The 14,364-nt window shown below is 41.6% G+C and overlaps 1 non-coding gene across 1 annotated transcript; it reads left to right on the top strand.

The window, feature by feature from the left end:
* Window positions 1–1,917: 1,917 nt before the first annotated feature.
* Window positions 1,918–2,039, top strand: TRNAL-CAA (transfer RNA leucine (anticodon CAA)). Its single transcript has 2 exons — window positions 1,918–1,955; window positions 1,994–2,039. It is a non-coding gene; the product is annotated as a tRNA-Leu (tRNA).
* Window positions 2,040–14,364: the final 12,325 nt, after the last annotated feature.

The following is a 14,364-nucleotide window of genomic DNA, read 5'->3' on the forward strand; positions in this document are numbered from 1 at the left end:
TTCCCCAGAAAAATGCAAAGATATTTCCCTAGAAAATGCCCAAAGATGTTTCCCTAGAAAATGCCCAAAGATATTTCCAAAGATATATCCTTCGTTCACGATGTGAATCTGTGTATTCTGGTCCTCGTATGAGGGCGTGGGCTCGAATCCCACTTCTGACACGATATTTTTTATGAAAATAAATGGATGAGATGTAATTTTAAAACCTCCAAATTAAACAAAAGCACGTCAGAATGGCCGAGCGGTCTAAGGCGACAGACTCAAGGGTTGTTAGTTTCATTGGTTCACGATGTGAATCTGTGAATTCTGGTCTTCGTATGAGGGCGTGGGTTCGAATCCCACTTCTGACACGATATTCTTTATGAAAATAACTGGATGAGATGTAATTTTAAAACGTCCAAATTACACTAAACCGCGTCAGGATGGCCGAGCGGTCTAAGGCACCAGACTGAACGGGCTTAGCTTCCTTCGTTCACGATGTGAATCTGTGTATTCTGGTCCTCGTATGAGGGCGTGGGTTCGAATCCCACTTCTGACACGATAATTTTATGAAAATAACTGGATGAGATGTAATTTTAAAACGTCCAAATTACACAAAACCACGTCAGGATGGCCGAGCGGTCTAAGGCGACAAACTCAAGGGTTGTTAGTTTCATTAGTTTACGATGTATATCTGTGTATTCTGGTCCTCGTTTGAGGGCGTAGGTTCGAATCCCACTTCTGACACGATATGTTTTATGAAAATAACTGGATGAGATGTAATTTTAAAACGTCCAAATTAAACGAAACCACGTCAGGATGGCCGAGCGGTCTAAGGCGACAGACTCAAGGGGCTTAGCTTCCTTCGTTCACGATGTGAATCTGTGTAGTCTGGTCCTCGTATGAGGGCGTGGGTTCGAATCCCACTTCTGACACGATATATTTTAGGAAAATAACTGGATGAGATGTAATTTTAAACGTCCAAATTACATAAAATCACGTCAGGATGGCCGAGCGGTCTAAGGCGAGAGACGCAAGGGTTCTAAGTTTCATTCGTTCACGATGTCAATCTGTGTATTCTGGTCCTTGTATGAGGGCGTGGGTTCGAATTCCACTTCTGACACGATATTTTTTATGAAAATAACTGGATGAGATGTAATTTTAAAACGTCCAAATTGCATAACACCTCGTCAGGATGGCCGAGCGGTCTTAGGCGCTAGACTCAGGGGGCTTTGCTTCATCGTTCACGATGTGAATCAGTGTATTCTAGTCCTCCTTAGAGGGCGCGGGATCGAATATCACTTCGAACACGATATTTTTTATGAAAATAACTGGATGAGATGTAAGTTTAAACGTCTAAATTACCTAAACCACGTCAGGATGGCCGAGCGGTCTAAGGCGACAGACTCAAGGGTTGTTAGTTTCATTGGTTGACGATGTATATCTGTGTATGCTGGTCCTCGTTTCAGGGCGTGGGTTCGAATCCCACTTCTGACACGATGTGTTTTATGAAGATAACTGGAAGAGATGTAATTTTAAACGTTCAAATTACATAAAACCACGTCAGAATGGCCGAGCGGTCTAAGGCGAGAGACGCAAGGGTTCTAAGTTTCATTCGTTCACGATGTGAATCTGTGTATTCTGGTCCTTGTATGAGGGCGTGGGTTCGAATCCCACTTCTGACACGATATTTTTTATGAAAATAACTGGATGAGATGTAATTTTAAAACGTCCAAATTGCATAACGCCACGTCAGGATGGCCGAGCAGTCTTAGGCGCTAGACTGAAGGGGCTTTGCTTCATCGTTCACGATGTGAATCATTGTATTCTAGTCCTCCTTTGAGGGCGCGGGATCGAATATCATTTCGAACACGATATTTTTTATGAAAATAACTGGATGAGATGTAATTTTAAAACCTCCAAATTACACAAAACCACGTCAGGATGGCCGAGCGGTCTAAGGCGCCAGACTCAAGGGGCTTAGCTTCCTTCGTTCACCATGTGAATCTGTTTATTCTGGTCCTTGTATGAGGGCGTGGGTTCGAATCCCACTTCTGACACGATATTTTTTATGAAAATAACTGGATGAGATGTAATTTTAAAACGTCCAAATTGCATAACACCACGTCAGGATGGCCGAGCGGTCTTAGGCGCTAGACTGAAGGGGCTTCGCTTCATCGTTCACGATGTGAATCAGTGTATTCTAGTCCTCCTTTGAGGGCGCGGGATCGAATATCATTTCGAACACGATTATATAAAAACAAGTTGGGAAAACCAAAATATTACCTCTCCGTGTCGAGAAGATTATATAAACAAAATTATCCAATGAAAACACTTTTGCCCTCATCCTTTATATATATAGGAGGCAATGAATGAAATATATCACAATGCACGGGCCTTGATAGATACAGGGGGCAATGAAGGAAATATATCGCATGCACGGGCCTTGGTAGATATAGGAGGCAATGAAGGAAATATATCGCATGCACGGGCCTTGGTTGATACAGGAGGCAGTGATAATCTCTCTTTGTACGAGAGGTTTATCTTTAATATTTAAATAAATATAATTATTTTTAATTATTTTAATCTTCAATAATTAACATTAATAATAGTTAAATCGTTTAAAATAAAGTTATACCTATTATCTTCTCAAACTTTGCTAATATTGACGTTTAAAGTGAAGGGTACCCCTCTTCCCGCTTTTTTCAAATTTTGGGGTATATATACGATTCGATTCCATTATAATAGTAAGGAAAAAGCGCAATTGCGAAAACCTTTGGTGGCCGATCCCACCTTAGGGAGGCTAGACGTTTCTCGTAACCCTAGCTGATCGCCGCGTATATCCTAAAACCAAACGATGATAATGGAGTAGAAGCCAATGATACAGATTGGTATCTATGTGGAATAGACGGCATACCAGTGGATGGTGGTGTTAGAAGCCAGTGTAAGTGCAGACTGGTGTCAATGTGGGATTGACAAAGAACAGAAGATGATGGTGTTGGAAGCCAGATAAATACCAGACTGGTGTTCATGTGGGATGGACAAAGATCAGAAGATGGTGGTGTGAGAACACAAGTAGAGGAGCCATTTCCGTGACTGTGAAAGCAGTTCGGAAATGGCGAACACGTTTGCTCCGATACGCAATCTGCGAACGCGGTCACGTGGGTGTAACAACGGACAGACAGACACACACACACAGACAGACAGACACGGCCGTTACAGAACCTCTCCTGGACTACGTCACACGGAGAGGTAAAAAGGACTTGGTTTCCCAAGCCTGAAAAACAAAACGATAAGAGTTTTTTCCAGTTGACTGAAGCGCGGATATTTTATTTTTCTATATAATTTTAAAGACAATCCGTATTTTACTACTCTTTAGAATTTAATTCAATCCCCTGATTTTACTGGTAATGGATTTATTTCCTATAAATTAATTGAAATAAAAAATTACTTATCTCAGATTTTTCAACAATTCCATTTTCGTAAAATTTTATCATGAAAAATCTGAGATAAGTAATTTTTTATTTCAATTAATTTATAGGAAATAAATCCATTACCAGTAAAATCAGGGGATTGAATTAAATTCTAAAGAGTAGTAAAATACGGATTGTCTTTAAAATTATATAGAAAAATAAAATATCCGCTCTTCAGTCAACTGGAAACAACTCTTATCGTTTTGTTTTTCAGGCTTGGGCAAACCAAGTCCTTTTTTTATATAATATCTGTTCCTTCAGTCTGCATTTGTATTAATCTATTATAAAACAATTTTTTGCCTGAAATGCGAAATTTTTCACTTCTAGGACGAGGTTAAAAATGGTTCTACACTTCTACTAATTCTTATAAGATACGGCTCACAATTCGTTTTAGAACCCGAGCTTAATAGTCAACTTCAAAACCAACCTCCTGCCACGATTTTTAAACTATCAAATCCGTATCTTTTACAGTCCACTCTACGATTACAATTATCCATGAAATTGCGTTCAGTGCCCTTGTACGTTTACAGTGAGTGGCACCGTGGCCAGTTATTTTAATTAAAATACCTAGGCCACAGGTCCAGTTTTAAAAAAATCCTTATTTCCAACACTGATCCATCTATCCTTATGCCTTACTGAAGGCTACAGTGAAATATCCATGAAGCGTAAGCTTCTATTATAAATCCATGGCCCAAGTAAGGCAACTTAAGCCTTGGTCGAAACTAACATCTAAAATATAAATTAACAAGTTGGGAAAACCAAAATATTACCTCTCCGAGTCAAGAGGTCTACTACTACAAAGTTATTTACCTAGATATGGAATTATTTCTCTTTTTTGAAGTAAAAATTTTCGAAATATTGAAGCAGTATTCCAAGCATAGCGAATATACAGTAAAGCAGACGACATTTTACATCCAATAAGGATAAATCTTGGACCCATGGAAATCAGTTAATGGCAAAAAGAACAGGAAATGAAGTCTACGCTTCAGCTGTTTACCCTATATTCTGATAGCTACATTCACAACTGGTTAGCAGTGTAAACACTATCGTCTCGTCTCACCTCAACAATATTCTTAGTTTGCCAACATGAGTGTTAACGTTAAATAATTAACTTATGATAATACCAAAGCTAAATTGTAGCTAGACGCACTGATAGTCAATGCGCACCATAAAGAGAATAAAAACTCTGTAGCTTAGCCCTACTAATCTAATTGCCAACATGATCTTTTCTTCTATTATAAAATCTTAACCTGATTATTTAAGAGTGTATTTAACTTTCGGCTCACTCTGAACCGTTCATGTCTCTTCATTTCAGACACGAAAATCAAAACCCAAAGTTTACATCACCTCAGGCCTCAATTATTTACTCTATATTTCACTAAGCTTATTGCAAGTAGTACTAGATATACCCGCCGGAGTCTAGTTCTTAGCTTTCTTCATAAAATTACTAAACCAAGGATTATTCTATATACAGATGTAGTATAGCTTTAGTAATTTATAAACAGCCATTTCAAATAATAATATTAGTAAAACTCTTTGGAATATTAAAATGAAACAGAGCTTTAAAGCTACAAAAGCACTAAATGCATCATAATTACGAAAAATATTTCATCATATTCACTTTATATTAAGGATAAAGGGAATATTATGGTTCTGTAGGATTTCTTTACACATCAAAACAAAACGAACTTCTAACGCAGCGCACTGCGGCACTAGTGTAATAACGGACGGACACACACAGACAATAACATAGACTGCTTTTTAACTCTTTCCGTATTAATTTTGAATTGAGAAACAAGATTATCTTAAATATTAAAATAAATATAATTAATATTTAATATTTTCTTCGTTAGTTATTCGCCTTATTGAACGTTACATCGTTTTAAAAAAGAACAATTAAACATTCTTGAGAGACCTGACTAATATTGGCGTTTGAAATGAAGCATACGCCCGTTGCGTCGCCTTACTCAAATAGGTAGTATATAAGGGTTTCGAATCGCAGCTATGGATAAGAACATCGCAATTGCGTGAACCTTGGCGGAAGACCCCGTCAATGGAAGGCTAGACGTTTCTCGTAACCCTAGCCGATCGCCGCGTATGTCTTAACCTTAAGGATGATGGTGGTGTTAGAAGCCAGGTGTGCAGACTGGTGTCCATGTGGGATGGACAAAGAATAGAAGATGGTGGTGTTTAGAAGCCAGTAAGTACAGACTGGTGTCCATGTGGGATGGACAAAGAATAAAAGATGGTGGTGTTTAGAAGCCAGTAAGTACAGACTGGTGTCCATGTGGAATGGACAAAGACGAGAAGGTGGTGGTGTTTAGAAGCCAGTAAGTACAGACTGGTGTCCGTCCATGTGGAATGGACGAAAAACTAGAAGATGGTGGTGTTTAGAAGCCAATAAGTTCAGACTAGTGTCCATGTGGGGTGGACAAATGAACAGAGTTGTTAAACAGGCAATGGAGTAATAGCCTGTAAGTCGAATACAATTTCCGGGACTGTAAATGCGGTCTGGAAATTGAATATACGTTTGCTCCGATTTGCAAACTGCGAACGCGGTCACGTGGGTGTAACAACGGACAGACAGACACACAGACACACAGACAGACACACAGACAGACACACAGACAGACACACAGACACACAGACACGTCGAAATTAGAACCTCTCCGTGACATACGTCACTCGGAGAGGTAAAAAGGTATCTTAAGTATAGAATTTCAACCGAGACACATAATTAAACGTAAAATAGACCCGCCAGAGAAATTTTTAATAAATATAGTGTTATATTTATTGAAAAATATCAAGTTAAAGTTTCAAGGCGGTGAAAGGGCAAATTAGCGTCGTCTACTGTAGAGTAATGAACAATTAGCGTCGTCTGCTGTAGAATAATCTTTTGAGGTACTTACATTTTTAATTAAATTAACATACTTAGACTTAATTAATTTTGATGAAACTTGAAAAAGGCACACCTTGAATAGTTACTTGTTAATTTGAATGTATTCCGAAACGTAACTTCGCTTTAGTTTTTAAATGATTCGATATACAGGAGCACCAAAAACCCCATGTTATTCCTATGGGAAAATCGGCGAAAATCTGTGAATTTTCATTTAACATTACGGGAGGGTGTGGGATCTTATCTAGAAGGGCCTACCGGCCCTCTAGAATATTTTTTATGAAAATAGCTGGATGAGATGTAATTTTAAAACCTCCAAAATACACAAAACCACGTCAGGATGGCCGAGCGGTCTTAGGCGCTAGACTCAAGGGGCTTTGCTTCATCGTTCACGATGTGAATCAGTGTATTCTTGTCCTCATTTGAGGGCGCGGGATCGAATATCAAATCGAACACGATATTTTTTATGAAAATAACTAAATGAGATGTAATTTTAAAACGTCCAAATTACACAAAACCACAACAGGATAGCCGAGCGGTCTAAGGCGCCAGACTCAAGGGGCTTTGCTTCATCGTTCACGATGTGAATCTGTGTATTCTGGTCCTCGTAGGAGGGCGTTGGTTCGAATCCCACTTCTGACACGATATTTTTTATGAAAATAACTGGATGAGATGTAATTTTAAAACGTCCAAATTGCATAACACCGCGTCAGGATGGCCGAGCGTTCTTAGGCGCTAGACTCAAGGGGCTTTGCTTCCTTCGTTCACGATGTGAATCTGTGTATTCTGGTCCTCGTATGAGGGAATGGGTTCGAATCCCACTTCTGACAAGATATTTTTTAGGAAAATAACTGGATGAGATGTAATTTTAAAACGTCCAAATTACACAAAACCACGTCAGGATGGCCGAGCAGTCTAAGGCGCCAGACTGAACGGGCTTAGCTTCCTTCGTTCACGATGTGAATCTGTTTATTCTGGTCCTTGTATGAGGGCGTGGGTTCGAATCCCACTTCTGACACGATATTTTTTAAGAAAATAACTGGATGAGATGTAATTTTAAAACGTCCAAACTACACAAAACCGCGTCAGGATGGCCAAGCGGTCTAGGGCACCAGATTGAACGGGCTTAGCTTCCTTCGTTCACGATGTGAATCTGTTTATTCCTGTCCTTGTATAAGGGCGTGGGTTCGAATCCCACTTCTGACACGAAATTTTGATGAAAATAACTGGATGAGATGTAATTTTAAAACGTCCAAATTGTATAACACCACGTCAGGGTGGCCGCGCGGTCTTAGGCGCTAGACTTAAGGGGCTTTGCTTCATCGTTCACGATGTTAATCAGTGTAATCTAGTCCTCCTTTGAGGGCGCGGGATCGAATATCACTTCGAACACGATATTTTTTATGAAAATAACTGGATGAGATGTAATTTTGAAACGTCCAAATTACACAAAACCATGTCAGGATGGCCGAGCGGTCTAAGGCGGCAGACTCAAGGGGCTTAGCTTCATCGTTCACGATGTGAATCAGTGTATTCTAGTCCTCCTTTGAGGGCGCGGGATCGAATATCACTTCAAACACGATATTTTTTATGAAAATAACTGGATGAGATGTAATTTTATAACGTCCAAATTACACTAAACCGCGTCAGGATGGCCGAGCGGTCTAAGGCACCAGACTGAACGGGCTTAGCTTCCTTCGTTCACGATGTGAATCTGTGAATTCTGGTCTTCGTATGAGGGCGTGGGTTCGAATCCCACTTCTGACACGATATTTTTTATGAAAATAACTGGATGAGATGTAATTTTAAAACGTCCAAATTGCATAACACCACGTCAGGATGGCCGAGCGTTCTTAGGCGCTAGACTCAAGGGGCTTTGCTTCCTTCGTTCACGATGTGAATCTGTGTATTCTGGTCGTTGTATGAGGGCGTGGGTTCGAATCCCACTTCTGACACGAAATATTGATGAAAATAACTGGATGAGATGTAATTTTAAAACGTCCAAATTGCATAACACCACGTCAGGATGGCCGAGCGTTCTTAGGCGCTAGACTCAAGGGGCTTTGCTTCATCGTTCACGATGTGAATCAGTGTATTCTTGTCCTCGCATGAGGGCGTGGGTTCGAATCCCACTTCTGACAAGATATTTTTTAGGAAAATAACTGGATGAGATGTAATTTTAAAACGTCCAAATTACACAAAACCACGTCAGGATGGCCGAGCAGTCTAAGGCGCCAGACTGAACGGGCTTAGCTTCCTTCGTTCACGATGTGAATCTGTTTATTCTGGTCCTTGTATGAGGGCGTGGGTTCGAATCCCACTTCTGACACGATATTTTTTAAGAAAATAACTGGATGAGATGTAATTTTAAAACGTCCAAACTACACAAAACCGCGTCAGGATGGCCAAGCGGTCTAAGGCACCAGATTGAACGGGCTTAGCTTCCTTCGTTCACGATGTGAATCTGTTTATTCTGGTCGTTGTATGAGGGCGTGGGTTCGAATCCCACTTCTGACACGAAATTTTGATGAAAATTACTGGATGAGATGTAATTTTAAAACGTCCAAATTGCATAACACCACGTCAGGATGGCCGAGCGTTCTTAGGCGCTAGACTCAAGGGGCTTTGCTTCATCGTTCACGATGTGAATCAGTGTATTCTTGTCCTCCTTTGAGGGCGCGGGATCGAATATCACATCGAACACGATATTTTTTATGAAAATAACTGGATGAGATGTAATTTTAATACGTCCAAATTGCATAACACCGCGTCAGGATGGCCGAGCGTTCTTAGGCGCTAGACTCAAGGGGCTTTGCTTCCTTCGTTCACGATGTGAATCTGTGTATTCTGGTCCTCGTATGAGGGCGTGGGTTCGAATCCCACTTCTGACACGATATTTTTTATGAAAATAACTGGATGAGATGTAATTTTAAAACGTCCAAATAACACAAAACCACGTCAGGATGGCCGAGCAGTCTAAGGCGCCAGACTGAACGGGCTTAGCTTCCTTCGTTCACGATGTGAATCTGTTTATTCTGGTCCTTATATGAGGGCGTGGGTTCGAATCCCACTTCTGACACGATATTTTTTATGAAAATAACTGGATGAGATGTAATTTTAAAACGTCCAAATAACACAAAACCACGTCAGGATGGCCGAGCAGTCTAAGGCGCCAGACTGAACGGGCTTAGCTTCCTTCGTTCACGATGTGAATCTGTTTATTCTGGTCCTTATATGAGGGCGTGGGTTCGAATCCCACTTCTGACACGATATTTTTTAAGAAAATAACTGGATGAGATGTAATTTTAAAACGTCCAAACTACACACAACCGCGTCAGGATGGCCAAGCGGTCTAAGGCACCAGATTGAACGGGCTTAGCTTCCTTCGTTCACGATGTGAATCTGTTTATTCTGGTCCTTGTATGAGGGCGTGGGTTCGAATCCCACTTCTGAGACGAAATTTTGATGAAAATAACTGGATGAGATGTAATTTTAAAACGTCCAAATTGTATAACACCACGTCAGGGTGGCCGCGCGGTCTTAGGCGCTAGACTCAAGGGGCTTTGCTTCCTTCGTTCACGATGTTAATCAGTGTAGTCTAGTCCTCCTTTGAGGGCGCGGGATCGAATATCACTTCGAACACGATATTTTTTATGAAAATAACTGGATGAGATGTAATTTTGAAACGTCCAAATTACACAAAACCACGTCAGGATGGCCGAGCGGTCTAAGGCGGCAGACTCAAGGGGCTTAGCTTCCTTCGTTCACGATGTGAATCTGTGTATTCTGGTCCTCGTATGAGGGCGTGGGTTCGAATCCCACTTCTGACACGATATTTTTTATGAAAATAACTGGATTAGATGTAATTTTAAAACGTCCAAATTGCATAACACCACGTCAGGATGGCCGAGCGGTCTTAGGCGCTAGACTCAAGGGGCTTTGCTTCATCGTTCAAGATGTGAATCAGTGTATTCTAGTCCTCCTATGAGGGCGCGGGATCGAATATCACTTCAAACACGATATTTTTTATGAAAATAACTGGATGAGATGTAATTTTATAACGTCCAAATTACACTAAACCGCGTCAGGATGGCCGAGCGGTCTAAGGCACCAGACTGAACGGGCTTAGCTTCCCTCGTTCACGATGTGAATCTGTTTATTCTGGTCCTTGTATGAGGGCGTGGGTTCGAATCCCACTTCTGACACGATATTTTTTAAGAAAATAACTGGATGAGATGTAATTTTAAAACGTCCAAATTACACAAAACCACGTCAGGATGGCCGAGCAGTCTAAGGCGCCAGACTGAAGGGGCTTTGCTTCATCATTCACGATGTGAATCAGTGTATTCTAGTCCTCCTTTGAGGGCGCGGGATCGAATATCACTTCGAACACGATATTTTTTATGAAAATAACTGGATGAGATGTAACGTCCAAATTACACAAAACCACGTCAGGATGGCCGAGCGGTCTAAGGCGGCAGACTCAAGGGGCTTAGCTTCCTTCGTTCACGATGTGAATCTGTGTATTCTGGTCCTCGTATGAGGGCGTGGGTTCGAATCCCACTTCTGACACGATATTTTTTATGAAAATAACTGGATGAGATGTAATTTTAAAACGTCCAAATAACACAAAACCACGTCAGGATGGCCGAGCAGTCTAAGGCGCCAGACTGAACGGGCTTAGCTTCCTTCGTTCACGATGTGAATCTGTTTATTCTGGTCCTTGTATGAGGGCGTGGGTTCGAATCCCACTTCTGACACGATATTTTTTAAGAAAATAACTGGATGAGATGTAATTTTAAAACGTCCAAACTACACAAAACCGCGTCAGGATGGCCAAGCGGTCTAAGGCACCAGATTGAACGGGCTTAGCTTCCTTCGTTCACGATGTGAATCTGTTTATTCTGGTCGTTGTATGAGGGCGTGGGTTCGAATCCCACTTCTGACACGAAATTTTGATGAAAATTACTGGATGAGATGTAATTTTAAAACGTCCAAATTGCATAACACCACGTCAGGATGGCCGAGCGTTCTTAGGCGCTAGACTCAAGGGGCTTTGCTTCATCGTTCACGATGTGAATCAGTGTATTCTTGTCCTCCTTTGAGGGCGCGGGATCGAATATCACATCGAACACGATATTTTTTATGAAAATAACTGGATGAGATGTAATTTTAATACGTCCAAATTGCATAACACCGCGTCAGGATGGCCGAGCGTTCTTAGGCGCTAGACTCAAGGGGCTTTGCTTCCTTCGTTCACGATGTGAATCTGTGTATTCTGGTCCTCGTATGAGGGCGTGGGTTCGAATCCCACTTCTGACACGATATTTTTTATGAAAATAACTGGATGAGATGTAATTTTAAAACGTCCAAATAACACAAAACCACGTCAGGATGGCCGAGCAGTCTAAGGCGCCAGACTGAACGGGCTTAGCTTCCTTCGTTCACGATGTGAATCTGTTTATTCTGGTCCTTATATGAGGGCGTGGGTTCGAATCCCACTTCTGACACGATATTTTTTAAGAAAATAACTGGATGAGATGTAATTTTAAAACGTCCAAACTACACACAACCGCGTCAGGATGGCCAAGCGGTCTAAGGCACCAGATTGAACGGGCTTAGCTTCCTTCGTTCACGATGTGAATCTGTTTATTCTGGTCCTTGTATGAGGGCGTGGGTTCGAATCCCACTTCTGAGACGAAATTTTGATGAAAATAACTGGATGAGATGTAATTTTAAAACGTCCAAATTGTATAACACCACGTCAGGGTGGCCGCGCGGTCTTAGGCGCTAGACTCAAGGGGCTTTGCTTCCTTCGTTCACGATGTTAATCAGTGTAGTCTAGTCCTCCTTTGAGGGCGCGGGATCGAATATCACTTCGAACACGATATTTTTTATGAAAATAACTGGATGAGATGTAATTTTGAAACGTCCAAATTACACAAAACCACGTCAGGATGGCCGAGCGGTCTAAGGCGGCAGACTCAAGGGGCTTAGCTTCCTTCGTTCACGATGTGAATCTGTGTATTCTGGTCCTCGTATGAGGGCGTGGGTTCGAATCCCACTTCTGACACGATATTTTTTATGAAAATAACTGGATTAGATGTAATTTTAAAACGTCCAAATTGCATAACACCACGTCAGGATGGCCGAGCGGTCTTAGGCGCTAGACTCAAGGGGCTTTGCTTCATCGTTCACGATGTGAATCAGTGTATTCTAGTCCTCCTATGAGGGCGCGGGATCGAATATCACTTCAAACACGATATTTTTTATGAAAATAACTGGATGAGATGTAATTTTATAACGTCCAAATTACACTAAACCGCGTCAGGATGGCCGAGCGGTCTAAGGCACCAGACTGAACGGGCTTAGCTTCCCTCGTTCACGATGTGAATCTGTTTATTCTGGTCCTTGTATGAGGGCGTGGGTTCGAATCCCACTTCTGACACGATATTTTTTAAGAAAATAACTGGATGAGATGTAATTTTAAAACGTCCAAATTACACAAAACCACGTCAGGATGGCCGAGCAGTCTAAGGCGCCAGACTGAAGGGGCTTTGCTTCATCATTCACGATGTGAATCAGTGTATTCTAGTCCTCCTTTGAGGGCGCGGGATCGAATATCACTTCGAACACGATATTTTTTATGAAAATAACTGGATGAGATGTAACGTCCAAATTACACAAAACCACGTCAGGATGGCCGAGCGGTCTAAGGCGGCAGACTCAAGGGGCTTAGCTTCCTTCGTTCACGATGTGAATCTGTGTATTCTGGTCCTCGTATGAGGGCGTGGGTTCGAATCCCACTTCTGACACGATATTTTTTATGAAAATAACTGGATGAGATGTAATTTTAAAACGTCCAAATAACACAAAACCACGTCAGGATGGCCGAGCAGTCTAAGGCGCCAGACTGAACGGGCTTAGCTTCCTTCGTTCACGATGTGAATCTGTTTATTCTGGTCCTTATATGAGGGCGTGGGTTCGAATCCCACTTCTGACACGATATTTTTTAAGAAAATAACTGGATGAGATGTAATTTTAAAACGTCCAAACTACACACAACCGCGTCAGGATGGCCAAGCGGTCTAAGGCACCAGATTGAACGGGCTTAGCTTCCTTCGTTCACGATGTGAATCTGTTTATTCTGGTCCTTGTATGAGGGCGTGGGTTCGAATCCCACTTCTGAGACGAAATTTTGATGAAAATAACTGGATGAGATGTAATTTTAAAACGTCCAAATTGTATAACACCACGTCAGGGTGGCCGCGCGGTCTTAGGCGCTAGACTCAAGGGGCTTTGCTTCCTTCGTTCACGATGTTAATCAGTGTAGTCTAGTCCTCCTTTGAGGGCGCGGGATCGAATATCACTTCGAACACGATATTTTTTATGAAAATAACTGGATGAGATGTAATTTTGAAACGTCCAAATTACACAAAACCACGTCAGGATGGCCGAGCGGTCTAAGGCGGCAGACTCAAGGGGCTTAGCTTCCTTCGTTCACGATGTGAATCTGTGTATTCTGGTCCTCGTATGAGGGCGTGGGTTCGAATCCCACTTCTGACACGATATTTTTTATGAAAATAACTGGATTAGATGTAATTTTAAAACGTCCAAATTGCATAACACCACGTCAGGATGGCCGAGCGGTCTTAGGCGCTAGACTCAAGGGGCTTTGCTTCATCGTTCACGATGTGAATCAGTGTATTCTAGTCCTCCTATGAGGGCGCGGGATCGAATATCACTTCAAACACGATATTTTTTATGAAAATAACTGGATGAGATGTAATTTTATAACGTCCAAATTACACTAAACCGCGTCAGGATGGCCGAGCGGTCTAAGGCACCAGACTGAACGGGCTTAGCTTCCCTCGTTCACGATGTGAATCTGTTTATTCTGGTCCTTGTATGAGGGCGTGGGTTCGAATCCCACTTCTGACACGATATTTTTTAAGAAAATAACTGGATGAGATGTAATTTTAAAACGTCCAAATTACACAAAACCACGTCAGGATG

This window comes from Phalangium opilio, unplaced genomic scaffold (assembly GCF_054372755.1).
Source record: "Phalangium opilio isolate 3A_F unplaced genomic scaffold, DU_Popi_V2 ptg000059l_1, whole genome shotgun sequence".
In the NCBI taxonomy this organism is placed as follows: domain Eukaryota; kingdom Metazoa; phylum Arthropoda; class Arachnida; order Opiliones; family Phalangiidae; genus Phalangium; species Phalangium opilio.